The sequence below is a fragment of the Ambystoma mexicanum genome, chromosome 7p, assembly GCF_040938575.1.
Source record: "Ambystoma mexicanum isolate Mex_15411 chromosome 7p, UKY_AmexF1_1, whole genome shotgun sequence".
In the NCBI taxonomy this organism is placed as follows: domain Eukaryota; kingdom Metazoa; phylum Chordata; class Amphibia; order Caudata; family Ambystomatidae; genus Ambystoma; species Ambystoma mexicanum.
The window spans coordinates 949,850,061-949,865,767 of record NC_090939.1 but is presented as its reverse complement, the minus strand read 5'-3'; the positions used below and the strand labels follow the sequence as shown (position 1 = coordinate 949,865,767).

Genomic DNA, 15,707 nt, shown 5'->3' with positions numbered 1-15,707 from the left:
CGGTCAAAATTATGGGACAAATTACATCCTGGAGTATCGACCCGGTTGTATTGAATTTGATTGTCACTTTCATTAAGCAACCACATTGCAAGCTCAATAATCTAAGTTCAATTAAGGTAACGACGCACCATTCAAACCAAATCAAAAGAGGTGATGGCTGAAAGGTTTAGAATTCATCTTAAAACTATAGCAATTTCTCTGGGCAATCCTCCAGAACATCATTTTTCAGCCTGCCAAACCATTAGAGAAAGGGGAAAGTCCACATGCAAATCAGACTTGGTCCCACCCCAAAAGTAGCCGTCCATCCCAAACTGCTTGATTACATCACTTCTGCAGGAGACCACAAGCAACCCAGACATGTTTCAACCTCACTGGGCATCATCAGTGAGGTTGATCTTGGGTATCTAGGCCTAGCTGGTTCTGACTCACTTCTCGGCATACACGTCCCACTTGAGTTGACAGAGCAAAACAAAACCGGTGAAGACAGGAATGTATAAAACTGATCATAAACCTTTGGCAATTGCTGTAGGCAACCCTCCCAGCCACCGCTCTTCAACCTGCCAAGCCAATACAGATAGAGGAAAGACCATATGCAAATCAGGCCTGCTCCCCAATTCAGGCTAGCCTGCTGCTTTTACGGTGGGGCCAAGTTTGATTTGCCAAGGGTTCTTCCCCTTTCTGTAATGGCTTGGCAGGTGAAGAACAGTGGTCTGGAGGGTTGTCCAGCGGGTTAAGATGAAGTCTAAAAGTACCAGCTATTACCTATAGGTTTGCTAACATGGAAACCATACAGAGTTGTGTCCAGGTTGCTACACTTTTCAATCTGTATACGGCTAGCCTTCTAGAATATATGGCTAAAACCTGCAATTTACCCACCTAAGTCAGGTACTACCCCAGTTTAATGCTTTGTCTGCCAATGAGAAAATTCTTATGGACAAACCAGAGATATGTCTTCAAAGACTTCTTGTGAAGTTACAGGAGTTTGCAAAGAAAAACACCTGCAGTGATCCTCCGATGCTCAAAGTAAAAAAAAAAAAACATTGATGAGACAACGAAAAAAAGGGCTGTTTGCACGTTCACGAGTATCACAAGGCCCCCAACGGCATGCATAGAGGCAGAAGCGGGAGAGCATGGACAAGGGGACCTGAGAAGTTAAGTTTTAAAATATGGGTGAGGATGGGGCTAGTATAGGGGAGGCATGGTATCACAAGTATGACACTGACACAATAGGTACAATTTGGAAAAACCCCTACTTTGCCCTATAACTAAGATGGGAGTAGTCTTCCCCATCAAACGAAAAACAAAAACAGTCCTAGTGGAGTCTGTCAAATCAAAATGGTCTATGCTAACAAAACCGAATGCCTGCCCTCCAGATCTCTTGCACAAAAAGTGCATAAGGGAGAAATCTATGTAAAGGAAAAATTAATGTTCAAAATAATAAATGTGGCTGGATTAGCTCACCTCCCCACGGTAAACCAAACGGATTAAGGCGGTCCCTGTAGGCAAGATGACACACTCTGGCACTGGGTTTCAACCCATGAACAGTTAAAGACGTGGAACGAGGCCCGCTTGGCCTTCCACGTTAAAAGTTGCTCTTACCAGCCTTTGAAACAATGTTTCACAAAAAGTTTACACTGGTCCCCCTCTGTCGGACTCAGACCTCATCAAGACAAAAGTTCATATTGGTCCCTCTCTGTCGGGCTCATACCAAACCAAATTCAACAAGACTCCATACCCCAAGCTTATTACACTTCATGTTTCCCTCGGTCGGTCTCAGACTGCTTGCGGATGTCGAAGACTTTCAAATGTGCGAGGCTCTCTTTACAGACCTCCGCAGGATCACTTCAATTAAAAGTTAAACTTTCACTCCCCCCTTCTGTAGGAGATGATTTTGCTTACTTCGCTTTTGCAGTTCATTCTCTATCATTACAAACACTGCACCTTTCACTGAGACTTTTGAGTGGGCTACTTCCTTTCGCCGGACCACTCGGTTACTCAGTACTGCTGATTTCACAGCTGTCCTTACTTCAAAGTTCATTCACAGGTCTGCCTCTCGCCGCGTTTCATCCACCTACGTCCAGCCTTTACTTGCGATATGATGTAGCCACTTCAATCTTTAACACACACCGGTCTCTATGGTTGCTTGCCAACTTACCAGCTGTGTGTGTTTCTTTCTTGGTGTTACGATTTTCAATTCACGAGTCAAGGTTAGTACCACAGGCTTGGCCTTGCCTCCCCAACTCTGCTGTTCACCCGGCAGGGTTGCTGGCGTCCTTGGAACTCAATGCAGCCTTCTGATGTGGGATCTGGCCTTCTCCCCGTACCTTTTGAGGCCTGTCGGAGGCAACAACCTCCAGTAGGAAACTCCTGGAGGTTTTTACCCGCAGCTCTCGTCCCTCGGTCCGTCGCTCTGCACCAGTAGAACTGCCTTTGCCCCGAAAGTGCTGCTCGTACTCGTGTTCTGCCTTTTATCCGTGTGAATTGGTATCAAGTGTATGCACTTAAACTCAAGTGCCTGACTTTGCCTGAGACAGAGTTAGTCTTGTTACTCTCAGTCACCCTGTTCTTCGGCCCTGTGTTTGTGTAAAAAGGGAGGGTGGAGGGGAAGTTGGGACCTTGGAGATTCCTAAAAAATAGGATTGGTTTCATGAACAAAAAAGGGGGGAATACTGCGTCTCACCATCGGCTATCTCACCCCCACTCACTGAAAACCCCTCTCCTAGGTGATCCTCGCACACTGGTCCACCCCCAAGTGTCTGGATCCAAAGGCGATGGCCGTGCCCTGGCCACATGAGAGAGAGAACCCCGGGGAGTAGAGGGTGAGACACCCTTTGGTTTCTCACAAAAGGCAATGAGTGGGGGGCTTAAGTGACAGATCAAGGCGGGGGGAAAACCCATTTCAGGAAGTGGGTAGAGAGGTGGGGCAGAGTGGCAGTGTGTCACAGAGGAGTGGGAGGGGATTGCAGCTACAAACCAGGAAAAAGAAAGATTTAATGGGCATTCCACAAAGCGAGGAGGCCATAGAAAATGGAACGGAGATGCACAAATTATCTGCAATGAAATACGGGCAAAAAAGCCAAATGGAACCCTGGAGATTAATATATCTGGTAGGTCAGAAGGAGGAGAAAGATTAGGGTTTGCCATTCAAGAAGTATTTACTTAAACTAAAGCAAATGCTTGACTTTCCCTACACTAAGGGTGTCCCTACCTAACAAAACTAAACTAGGGTGTTCACCGTCCGTTCTACAGTCCAAAGTAACAATCTGTTGAATTGAATAACCTCAGCCCTTTAAGATAAGTAGTAATTACCCTGGAGATGGATGGGGGATGCAGAAGTTACTCAAATATCAATAATCAAAACGACTCACTTAGTTGGTAAAAAGGATAACTGTTTTATTTTCAATTGTCTAAAACAGGGATACAACAAACATCTCCATCCTCTCACTCAACGAGTTTCATAAAAAGCTGAACGTATATCAAAAACTTGTCATCACTGATGTTGATCTACATCACTACCAACGTCATCCTAAGTGGCAAACCACAAAAACCTAATAGCAACTGTGATAGGCTCTCAGTGAATATCTAAGTATATGATCCATACTAGTATGGGATAGTGACTGAGGGCGTCATTACAACCTTCGCGGAACGGGTTAACGGGCTCCGCTAATGGAGGCGGACACGTTAAACCCATCCAGCGAAATTACGAGGTCCCCTTGCCGGACCCGGTAAGGACGCCTGGTAAAACCAGGTGTCGTTACCGGGTCCCGCGAGGGGAAGAGGGAGCTAACAACGGGCCGGTCGTAATCGGCCCGTTGTTAGCTCCCTCTCCCATTCCCATTGAGCCCTATAGGGGCTCATATGGGAATGGGGAAGGTCCGGGCCCGGGTTCCCAGAGGGAGGAATTACCGGGCCCTCCGAACTTGGAATGGCCCAGTAATTTCCCATTCTGGGAACCCGGTAAAGGAGCCCGGTTTGGCGGCAGCCATGGAGCTAATAGCTAATAGCTCCATGGCTGCCGCCAAACTCGTAATGAGGCCCTGAAAGTGATAGGGTTTCTTAACATCAGGTGGGGCAACTAAGCCCTCCCCTCAAAATGGCCACTATGAACGTCACAAAATAACTGACGTCCCATTGGCTACACTAACAATAGGACCCTTAATTACGCGGTCCCTTACAATTGGTTGGCACTCTAACCTTCGTCAGTACTTTTCCAACTACGTCTAGCAGCACGCAGATTGGACATCCAGGTGCTGGTGAGCTCGTCTTAACCCCGGCTTCCCACCAATTAGCATTTCAATAGATCATCACCTCAGTGGTCAGCGTAGTCAATTAGGCTTTGAAGCTCGCCCTTTAGTTTGTTCTGTACTGTGGAGAATCAGGGGAGTGAAGGCACGCTCTGCCCTCATGCGTAGGTGTGAACATCTTGCTCGTCCAACTTCATCCTTCCACATGAGAAGACCATAAAAATCGAGCTTTCACTGTCTTTAAAATACTATTTTTTAATAGACCTCTGGCATGTTCCTTGTTTGTTCATGTCTTTTGAACAGGAGCTGTTCTTTCACACGATTTTGTATCCAATATCCAATGCTAGTTAACTTCAGCGTGATAAGACCATGGCTTCTTGGCTTGGCTTCATGGTTCATCCAGCCTCGCCTTTTCGAGATTCACTTTTAATTCATGTGTTTTCTTACTGCGACACACTGAGAAGAGGCCTTCCTTTTTTAGTCTAACTCCGCTAGGACATGTATTGAAAACATACATCCTTTACTCTTTATGCATATAAGTATATACTGGTGCATGCCACAACCTATTCAATATAAAGCTAGCCTCAACAATACTTAGTCTGCTTGCATTTCTTTTGCATCTGTACATGTGTAAACTGACTTGATATCTTCATCCATTTTATGGCATAAGCTTCTACACCTTGATCCCAAGATGTCACTTATCCTTGATACTTTCTTGATGCCTTATAGAATATCTGCATTCTCTAGTCTCTGCATCTCTTCGATGTACGTCAGCTCAGCACTGTGTGATGTCACCATTCGTCTAGACCATTCATTTTCTCTGCTTTTTCCGGGATTTCATTCAAACGGCCATCATATTTTCTTGTATCCAGTTATGGTTTTCTCGATGGGAACCTTGCCTCCAGGATTCTCCTAGGTATCGGTAGTTTCACTGGTACCGCACGATTTTCACATCCGGGCTCCCAACATATAGGCAATATAGGTCAGGTGATTGAGGTGGGGGTACTTGGCTCCTCCTCTACACTGTCCTCTGTTCAAATCTAGTCTATGCCGACCGTACCACTTAAACTATACATCTAAAGACCAGGAGAATGACTCCCTTCTCCTGGGGCTTGCTATCCAGCAATGTCCTTTTCAGTATAGGATCTAGCACAGACTATTCCATGTCTCTTTCTTTAGCTCTCCATGTTTTCTTATAGTCCTCGCTCTAGATACCCTAGTACCTGTATACGCTTTAACTTCATTCTTCTCAATAGCAATGGATAGACTTTCTCTTTCTACGATTACTTTCACCAGTTGCAAAGTTCTCCTTTTAGCACTTGCTATATCTTTATGACTATTAGTTTCCTCACTGGGATCTGTGTTATGTACCCAGTGATCAGTGTCAGCCCTTGAAGGATTCTCCCTCTTCTTAGTATTTGGCTCTTCACTGCAATGAGGAGGCTGTGGGTTTCCCACTCTTATTGTAACTTGGTCCTTCACGCAGACGAGGAGGCTGCGTCCCAGAAGGACTCATACTCCCTTTCCTATCTGGTTCTTCATTGGGATGAGTAGGTTGACCTCAGGAAGACCTCACTTTTCGTCACTTCTTCGCCATTCACTGCGACAAGTAAGAGCACTCAACCGTTATATTCGGTTTTCATGGGTAACCGAATATGGTTATGCCAATCATTATAAATGCTGCATTCCCTGAGTCTCCTGCGTTCCCAGTTATCTAAAATGTACTGGGATTGTGTATCTTGTCTAGGGTTGGTGCCGTGCAACTCGTTCACTTCACCGTTCTGGCTTCCTATGGCCAGTCTTTCTCGAACGACCCTCCTGGGACCCTCTTCATCCTGCCAGAGTCTCGATATTCTGATCCTTCTGCAGTCCAATTCGGACAGCTTTTCTTTACGACTGTTCGCTGGTGCATTAAGCAGCATTCTCCGCGGCCTTTCGGTCTCCCTGATGCTGCTGCCTTGAAACACCCAGGTCTCTCTCAGATACTCACACGCCCTTCCTTTTATGACGTTGTTCTGGTACTTCACCTCCTTCACTTCACTCGGCTCAGTATTGCAGAGATATTAGTCTTCGGTTGACACATCACAATAGCAAATGAGAGAGGTTTCTGTCAACAGGTTGGTTCTGAATATATCTCCGAGTGAGTTGGCAAGTGTGCTCCTCACCGGAATGGGATGGGAGTAGTTATCCCTGGAGGGGAGTCTCTCCCAGTAAGATCCCGCTTACCACCACCCCTAGGGGGAACATTGAATAGCGGGCTCACCTCCCTAGCCCCACAAGCAAAAGGCTCCTGTCTGAGGAGGAGACTGAATCCCGCAAATCGTCACGAATCTCAAAACAAAGATCATGAGATTTACTCATAGAAGATGGAACTCACTGTTCATTTGGTCTTTTAAGGGCTAAAAAGTAAATAAAATTTAAATATTTCGAAATTATTTTAGACAAAAACCCTACTAGGACAGAGCACGGGAATGAAATTAAATTTAATGCAATGCAGATCACAAAGTTGTTCCTATCTTTGACAACAAATATGGTATTTTCTTTGTCTTGCCAGTAGTTGAAGCACTGAGGGGCCAAGTGGATGTTGGATTGGCTGTTGTAGGTGACATTTTGAGTGGCCACGATTGAACTTATCAGAGACTTCTGGGAAATAGATTTCAGCGAATCTCCAGGTTACTTTTTGGATATTTGGAAACCTTTTCTTCAAGGATTTGTTTTCAAATACATGCAAGTTTTGTCTTCCAAAGAACATTTGCCTTGTTAAATCTTGATGCTGAGATTTCTGTTGTTAATGTTAATTAAAGAAAGGGTAGCATAATGCGATCCTCCGGTCTTGACATAGAATTGGAATGTATGTCTCGGTCTGCACTGCCTAAGACAAGGGCCTTTAATTAATGGATAGGAATAATGTGATTTAATTATTGAAGGAGCTTAGGGACTCCGCTAAAATATGTGATAAACACTTTTAAGATATCACCAAAACTACTTGATACGTGGTAAAAATGTTCTTCAAAGATATTCATAAACTTCCTACAAAAGCAAACATTAAATCAACAATCATAAAATGGCATGTGCAAAACACTTGCCTTACAGTATTTAAAAATATTTCCAGATAAGAAAAGAAGGGCTTTGTTTTTTAGTCTATTCCCCTTTAGAATTGAAAGAAGTTGTTTTCAGAAATGTTGTCCGAATCACTTGGAAACAGCAGAAATTACAGATGAACCTAAGAAGATATTTTAAAATGGCAATGTTCAGTTTATGCTATGCTTGCCATGAGAAACTATTTTATTTATAATCTTTTTATAAATCTTTTCAACGTTGTGGAATATTGAAAACAAGACATTTATATGAATTGCTTTGTGCTAGAACAGGATTGTTCAATAGATCTGCATGTAGCAAAGATGATTTGGCAACTGAAATATTATGGCATCGAATTTTGGAAATAGTTCTGTAAGTTTTTGGAAATGCTGAAAGCATTATTGTCATGAATGAATGATTTAGGGGAGTAACTGGCACAGTGAAAGTTTTATGTGTGTGTTTATAAAGGATCGTTATGATTGATTATTTTATTTGTTTAATACCTGCAATTGTATTTAAGGTTTATGTAAAACAATATGTCAAAATAAAAAACTAAAATATAATGTGCTACCAAAAGGCCATGATTTCGTGCAAATAATTTTTCTTTTTTTTATTGTGTCTTAGCCAACTTTGTTGTACACATCTTATATCTTCAAGAGCAATATGCAGTGTATCCCCAATTACAAGATACAAAAATACATGTTGTGCAAATAATATATCAGAAGGTAAACGTATTACCTTTCATACCCAATGTTCATCAACATGTTGGACACTATCATTACAGAACCGAATAATAGTGACCTGCAATCATATAACCTGTACGGAGATCTCATTAGAGGGTACAAATGTTGAAAGGATGCTGGCAGGTCAGAGACATACAGGTTAAAAAGAAGGAATGCTAAACAACACTAAATACAGTGGTAATTCTCGAAGGCGTCTTTTAGATCGTTTGTCCTTGGATCACAATCAGATTGTTAACCATGTGTCAAAATAAAGCTGTAGTAGGGCAGCGAACAATCCAGAGAGATATTTCTATTCATATTATCGACTACCAAGAAGGATAGCAAAAACAGCAAACTTTTCATAAAGAAATGCAATGTAATTAATTTACAATCCATAAGAGTAAAGCCAATGAAATTGCATAGGTTTAAAGAGCCTTTAACAGCAGTCTGCATTCATGGCATTAGTTGTCTCTCTCTACTCGAGGTAGCAAATATTTCAGTAATAATTTACCAAAGATTTTTGCACCATAATAAACTAGATAGAAGTCTACATTTCTCTGATAAACGGGGGTGAAGGTCATATTTGTATGCCTATACCCTTCCTTAGAACCAGTACAACTCTATGTCCACAAAGGCACTTTAAAACAGGGATCCATTTTGGAGAATACCAACTGTAGGAGGTCATAAATACAAAGTTGTTCTGCACCATCAAAATCCTGCCTTTGGGAGGACTAAGCAGTATATACTGTGGACGTTTACTGTGAGACCATGTAGGTTAACCTAGATACATGTTTTACAGATGAGCCTGACCGCACCTGAGCCAAAGACATACTTATATCATACTTCAGTGTGTTGAAGATGGGGAACACCTACTCCCCACCCCAATCACCTGTGAATCTTCTACTAGGACACTCTCACCCTTTGCAAAAGAACTCTATGCGTATGACAGCCATCAGGCCACAGCAGCCATGATAATTACTGTTGCACTTCACAAATAAACCATAACATTGTGTGAGCGCATATATTTGCAGAAAAATCTACCAAAAAAAACACATTTAGATGAAATCGAATTCCAATAAATTAATTCAACCAGATCACATAGTACCGTCCTGCCACCCGCAGCACCTACATGAATGCTCTTGTGGAGGAAACCATTGGGCAAAACCTTCCTAGACTGCCCTAACATAATCCTGACTTCCATCACTGTGGAGCCTGTGGCCCTGCAATCTGACCAGCTCCCAGCACTATTTGGTGCCCCAGTGTAAACAAATTTCCCTGGTGTCCTCTGAAATGCTCAGAATCTCTATGGTATGTCTCCAAAAACTCTGCGTCATTCTCAATTGATCACTTACAGGTACATTTGGTACTTGTGTAAACTCATCACTACTGTTTTTTTTCTTTCAGCTTCCCCGTTGTGTGCACAGTTCCCTCCATCTGCTTGAAAGAAGGTTAGGGGTTTTCCCCGAAGTTTTCAGACACGTCCTGTTTTTGCATGACATGTCTCGCACTCTACTTATACTGATACTTATTTACAGACTGCACCACAATGCTATTGCTGTGCCCATAATCCCCCAACCCCTTACCCAGAGTAAATATCCATCTTCACTTGCTACTTTCCCCGATGCAGTTGGTCTTCTAAGAACTGTGCGTTTCCTGAAGTTTCCAGTTTCTGGTCCCGAAAAACACCTGCAATGCAATGACCTTCGGCAAATCCATAACGCAGGCTTATCAGTCCGTCAAAAACACTGAGTAATGATTCACCCTAAAAGAATAGAAAACCATTGAGCACATTTGTCCATTTTTACTAATTGCTTAGTCGTGAAAAAGCTCCGACAGATGCTCAAAAGAAAAGCGTAATCACTGGCACATCTAGTTCAACGGATGTACAAAGAGAACAGAGAGTCTAACAATGCTTGCGATGTAGGAATCTGCCTTAATCACTCTCCCTCATACATTTCAGATAAGAGTGTCCGTTTTCCTGGACTGGCTCACACACATCTGAAACCACTGACATGTATTTAATTGTGCAGGGAGTTGGGGGAACTAATGGTTCGAGAGTGTTTTTAAAACAAGACTTTTGCCCGTCGACGAAACAGAACCAATGCAGATTCTCGAGACTAAACTGGCACGAAAAGAGAAAACCCAGAAGAAGGCTTTCTCTTGCTATGCCACAGCCATTTGGGGCGCCATCCCAGGCACATTTGGGACTGGTTATATGCTCCAGCAGTTCAGTAAGGAACACAAGACTCTGCTCTTCAGGGAATTCCTAGGACCTGCTTTTCCTAGGTATATATCGCCCCTGTATTGTGGGCTCGCCAGATTACTCTAACCTCCCCTTCCATCCACCTCTTAACCACAAATTCTTGTGCAGTGTTCTGCAGGGACATTTTTTAGGGGTCGCCCTTGCTACCCTCAAAAAAGGTTTATTTTTTATTTTATTGCGGCTACTGGGCTGTGGCCAGCAGTATTTGGCTTTTTGTTTCTGGAGTGGCTGGTTTTCTGGTAACTATAGCCGGCAAGATAGCCCAGTGGGTTGAGCGCTCGCTGCAGCAATGTGTGTGGGATATGAAGGTTCGACTCCCGGCAAGCATTTCATCCTGCTGAGGTTGATAAATGAGTACCAACACAGGTTGGGTGATATTGTATGTATATTTCTTCTATATGAAGCGCTTAAGTGCTATATAATAACACATCACTATCGTTTGGCCTTGGGCTTCTGCTTGCATTCCCAGTAATTTGGTAATATGGGCCTATATGCACTGATATTAACGATACATATGGTGATCCATTCTTATATGCAGAGTAAATAACTTTACAGTGATGTCGTAACCGTATTTTTCATAGTGTACTCAGAAACAATGTTATGTGATGTCACTTCCTGTTTTGTCAAGGGGTGTTCAATCGTTTCCCATGATGTCACTTTGGGGTGGGGGTCAGATAACATCACTGCCTGTGATGTCATACGTGGTTAAAGGGCGTGTGATGTTACTCCCGCTATCCCGGCCATTTTGGTGAAATGACGTCCCTGGTGTTCTGCTGCTTCTTATACAGGTAACGTGATATATGATCCAAATCAAAATACAATACAAAACTGTACAACGTGAAATGGAGAGAAAAAAAAATGCACAAATCTATAAGGTAGTTTACAAAAAAGGGTTTATTTTTTTGTATTTATAACGTATGGAAAGTAAAGGAAGAAAATGCTCAGTTGATAAGAGAAGGAAGAAGGAGAACATGTACATATCAATTCAATGAAAGGTGCCAAAAAAATATGATTTGAATCCCAGTGATTCTCAGTGATATTGCTTCTTTTTACTACACCATTAACGTGAATATATAATTTTGATACAGATTTCAGCTTCATCTTTGCTTATTTTAAACTCAAGTGGAAGTGATTTCCCTCTTCTTGGCGAGGTACTGCAAAATAAAGGTGTTTGGCTGAAATTGCTTACTGTGGTAATCAGTACAGAATAGAGCACTCAACAAGATCTCCATTAAGTTGTATTCTAAACCTTCCGTCTGTTCCTAATGGCACCCCCATTAACAGAACATTTGCTACAGTGGAGTCATCTATGGTCTTCCCTTTCTACGGCTTCCTGTTAGTTCAATCATGATGCGTTGTTTGGATTGTTCATTTTATAACGTGTATTGCTTTTACTTTTGAGAACATTAAACGAGAGGTTGCTTTTATGCCAGGGTTTCAGAAAGCTTCCTAGGTCAAACGCCTTTGCCCTTTCATTTTGTGTTGCATTCTGATGTTCATGTTGGAGTATGCAGTTTAAGACCACCCACAGAATTTTTTGTTGCAAAAAGATGAATTTTCAATAATTTTCTACAATCCCAGGAAGCTTCCTTGGCACTCTTGCTATAAAGGAAATTCTGTAATAGGTGTGCACCTATAAGACTCCTGCTTCTACAGCAATTGCACTTTTGTTGTAGAAAAGTGTCCATTATTATAGAAACGCTATTATGCTATGAGCACTGGTACTTGCACTAGATTCAATTTTGTATCAGAAAGTGCTAAATTATCTTACCTACGGTATAATAGCGGAAATGGACGTACACTCGGCTTGAAATGAACCACTGTGTTCCATGGGGTGCTTTTGATCCATTTTTTGCCATCGCTGTAAATACAGGAAACTCATTTCAAAGTGAACAACACAACTACTCTTCTGGTATTGGATTTGACAAAAATCTACATTAAAAAAAAATGCAGCCGTAGAACATTACCTACTTTTGAAGGACTAACTAAAGATATGGTACGAACGTACTTCACGGTAACATCCTGTCTGGAAAACGGCTTGACGCTGTTGTCACAGAAGTAAATAACAGACGTACATTTAATGACAAGTATAAAAATGAAGAAACAAAACGCGCAATAAAAAGTGTAGCAAGCTTATTGAAAAAAAGTCAACAGAAAATAGATTTGTTTTACGAACTGCTCAATTTTAGTAGTCAATTCGGTAAATTATTTTAAAAAAGAAGCTTCAAAACACTAACTGTAGGTATTTGAAATTATGGTTAAAATGAAAACGACTTTAAGTACCTGACTAGGATTTAGAAAGACCACTTTCAATAGTGTCCATTAAATTCCCAAACAAGTTAGGCTGCATGCTACAAAGTAAAAATCTATACCGAGGAGATGGCTTTCTATCAATTAAAATCCCTCTAAAGGCTAGGCTACTTATTGTAAACTGAAATTCTCAACCAATCTCCTTGGACAAAAGGTGGCCACAGGCTACATCTCTTTCAGAATCGGAATAATGCCGTCTGGTTTTAAACGGCTTCAACCTTTTGTGTAGAGCTATGGGATGTTTTATTTTCATGCATTTTCTTTTTCCATATCCTTGGTCATGGAACGATGCTGCGACTAAATTATAAATGATTAGGAAAAAGCAAAAAGGCACAATACATAAGCTCTGTCCAACTGACAATGTCAAACCATTAAGCGCAATCTAGCAAAGAAAGCAGAGATAATCCTGTAATGCTACATTTTAACGTCCAACACAAGTTTTTTTCCCCTGTTTTGCGTCAGTGGGCCAGGTTTTTTTGCAGGCAGTTTTTGTGTGTCTAATCGCATGCACTCAGCCAAAACCCGCACTAATTCAACTGAACTTGTGTCCATGAATCGGTCTTTTTATCACATTTCGACATTAAGGTTTTCGTATGAACAAAACCTGCATAGTGTCCTCCACAAGTAAATAACGGCACAACACGTCAAGACATAAAATCGCTTAAATGATTTGACGTACACCAGATTGTAATGGGAGCGTCATAATAAGCCACAACTGAACATCGGCTGGCCATATATATGTGATTGGTGTTAACCTGTCGTGTAATTGAATACAATATTAAAAAAAAAGAGTCGGATTAAAAGAAATTGACAAAAAATAAAAAGGTCTCGTGCTAGCAGGAGGTGAAGAAAAGTGATGGGAAGGAAGCCTTCTCGTAGGCATTTGGCCTCTATGTGTACAAGCCAGGGCCTCCTCGTTCATCTAAAACAGAGAAAATCATTACCCGACAACTCTGCGCTTTTGTCACGAAATACATTTGAGTTTACTACCACCTCGTGGCTGTAAAATGGTATTCATGGCTTGAAAGTAGCATTCGACTTTCCAAAAAGAAGATCATCACCCCATCGCATCATAATAAATCAGAGCCCACTGTGCAACGCATTGTAGTACATACTGGGCAGACACACAGGGACATACTTGGACGAAATATGTATTGTTCCATCAATTTAGATGTCCAGAGTAGTCAAATCGTCTAATTACTTTCCCCATTAGAAAGTCGTTCGCATAAACATTACACAAGAAAAACCTACGTATCTTAAAGAAAGGGCAGACATTTCTAACTTAATTTGACAGCCCCAATAGGAAAGGCCCTGGAAACAGCTCTTTGACTCAAGCCTGAAAATGGAGGACTACCCTCAATAGTAGGAAAGCTGCTGTAAATCCCTTGTAACAAGAGCACACACATATTAGTCATTACTTGTAACACACACATAAGCCATCATTAGGGTTATGGTTGTGACGAAATTACTTCTGCCCAGCAGTACAAGGATGAGCAGTGATCATAATCATAAAAGGTGAAAGTGGCACTGGTAAGAGATATACCTCTTACGCCTTTTGTGGTAAAGTGGGCCGAGGGCAGGCTATATTCCTAAGAGGAGTGTGCAAGTGAATCAGTAGCAACCCAAAGAGCAAAGTAAAGCAGTGTAAAATAGAGGAATGTCCAATAAAGGTTCTATAAAATAAATTGATATACTTTAATTAAACATACCATATGCAGAAATAACTAAATAGAAAAATACTGCTCAAATCCACCCTGGTGGAAAGAACACAGAAAATGCGATAGGTGGAAAGATGCTGCACTCTGGGTAATGAAATAGAGATGAAAGGCAATCAAACACCACAATGTTCATAAAAGCACTGAGAGAAACAAGATGATGGAATCCTTCCCCACTTCTGCTGACCTCCAACTGTCTATACTAACTGCGTCCCTCGCCAGACCAATGGCATCAAAGGCCCTTTGGTATGAAACACCCTAGTGAGAGGCTAGTCCTTTTTTGTAGGATGTGCACTTTGATTCCGGTTTCCCAGGACAGTTCCTGCTGTGGTGCTGTCTTGCTGGAGAGAGGAGTTACCTGACCTGACAAAAGATCAAAAGAGTCACAGTCCTTCAGTCTCTTGTCCTGCTTGCTGGCAGGGACAGGCTGTCAACCAGAATACACACCATCCTTCCACAGCTGGTCATAGGCTCACAGCGTTGACATATCCATGATGAAAATCAGATGTAGCTTCTTAAAGTTCTGTGATTTACTATCCACCATATCATAAACAAAAGGTATGGCTTGTTTAAAGATTAACCTGCCACCAATAGTAATTCCTCATGACTATGTGGTTTTGAAACAGAGTTGCAGACTTTAAATGTAGCCTCTGTGCTGAAATGGCTGGTCTGTCGCAGCAGCTATGTAAAGAGCACATGTGACCTCTAAACCTGCGCTGTGTCACTGGAGAGCAGGAACTGCAGATTATAAGACTGATGCAGCAGGGCACAGGCGAATGATATACTTTTTCGCATGGATCTTATAAAAGGGAGGACTGATAAGCAGGCTACGCTTTCTGAGATGGAATTACCCTTGTGATTTTATTGGGCCGAGAGGATAGCTCAGGGGCAACACGTTTGTCTTGAAAGCAAGACAATGCAGAGCAACACCTGTTCGAATCCCGGTCGCACGCTTACAGACTGGTCTCTGGTACTAAGCGTGTTATAATAATTGAAACAAATAAAAGAAGAAGGCTCCCACACCCTTACCTGTGGCAACTCTTCACACAGGATACCAAAGGAATTAGAACCAAGCATTGCAAAAGACAATGGGCCTAATTCACAGAAGCGGTTTATGATGGCAAAACCCCATTGTCTTATGTGAAGAACTGCCTGAAATGCTCTAATACAATCATTTGCCTTGCAAGGCACTATATTCTAAGGTATAACTCCGAAACGCGTGCATGTGCTGCCATCATGGCTTGTCCAACTTCAGGTCTCGAGGACCCGATCCATGCCTGGTTTTCAGGATACCCCTTATTAATATGCACATTTTTACTCATGAATATTAATGAGCCATATCCTGAAAACCCACCAGGATTCCGTCCCTCGAGGC

The 15,707-nt window shown here is 42.1% G+C and overlaps 1 protein-coding gene across 4 annotated transcripts in view; it reads right to left on the bottom strand.

Annotated features, from left to right (window-relative positions):
- The window catches only part of PDK3 (pyruvate dehydrogenase kinase 3), a 1,369,253-nt gene that overhangs the window by 1,160,395 nt on the left and 193,151 nt on the right, over positions 1–15,707 (bottom strand). The gene's annotated exons all lie outside the window — the stretch shown is intronic.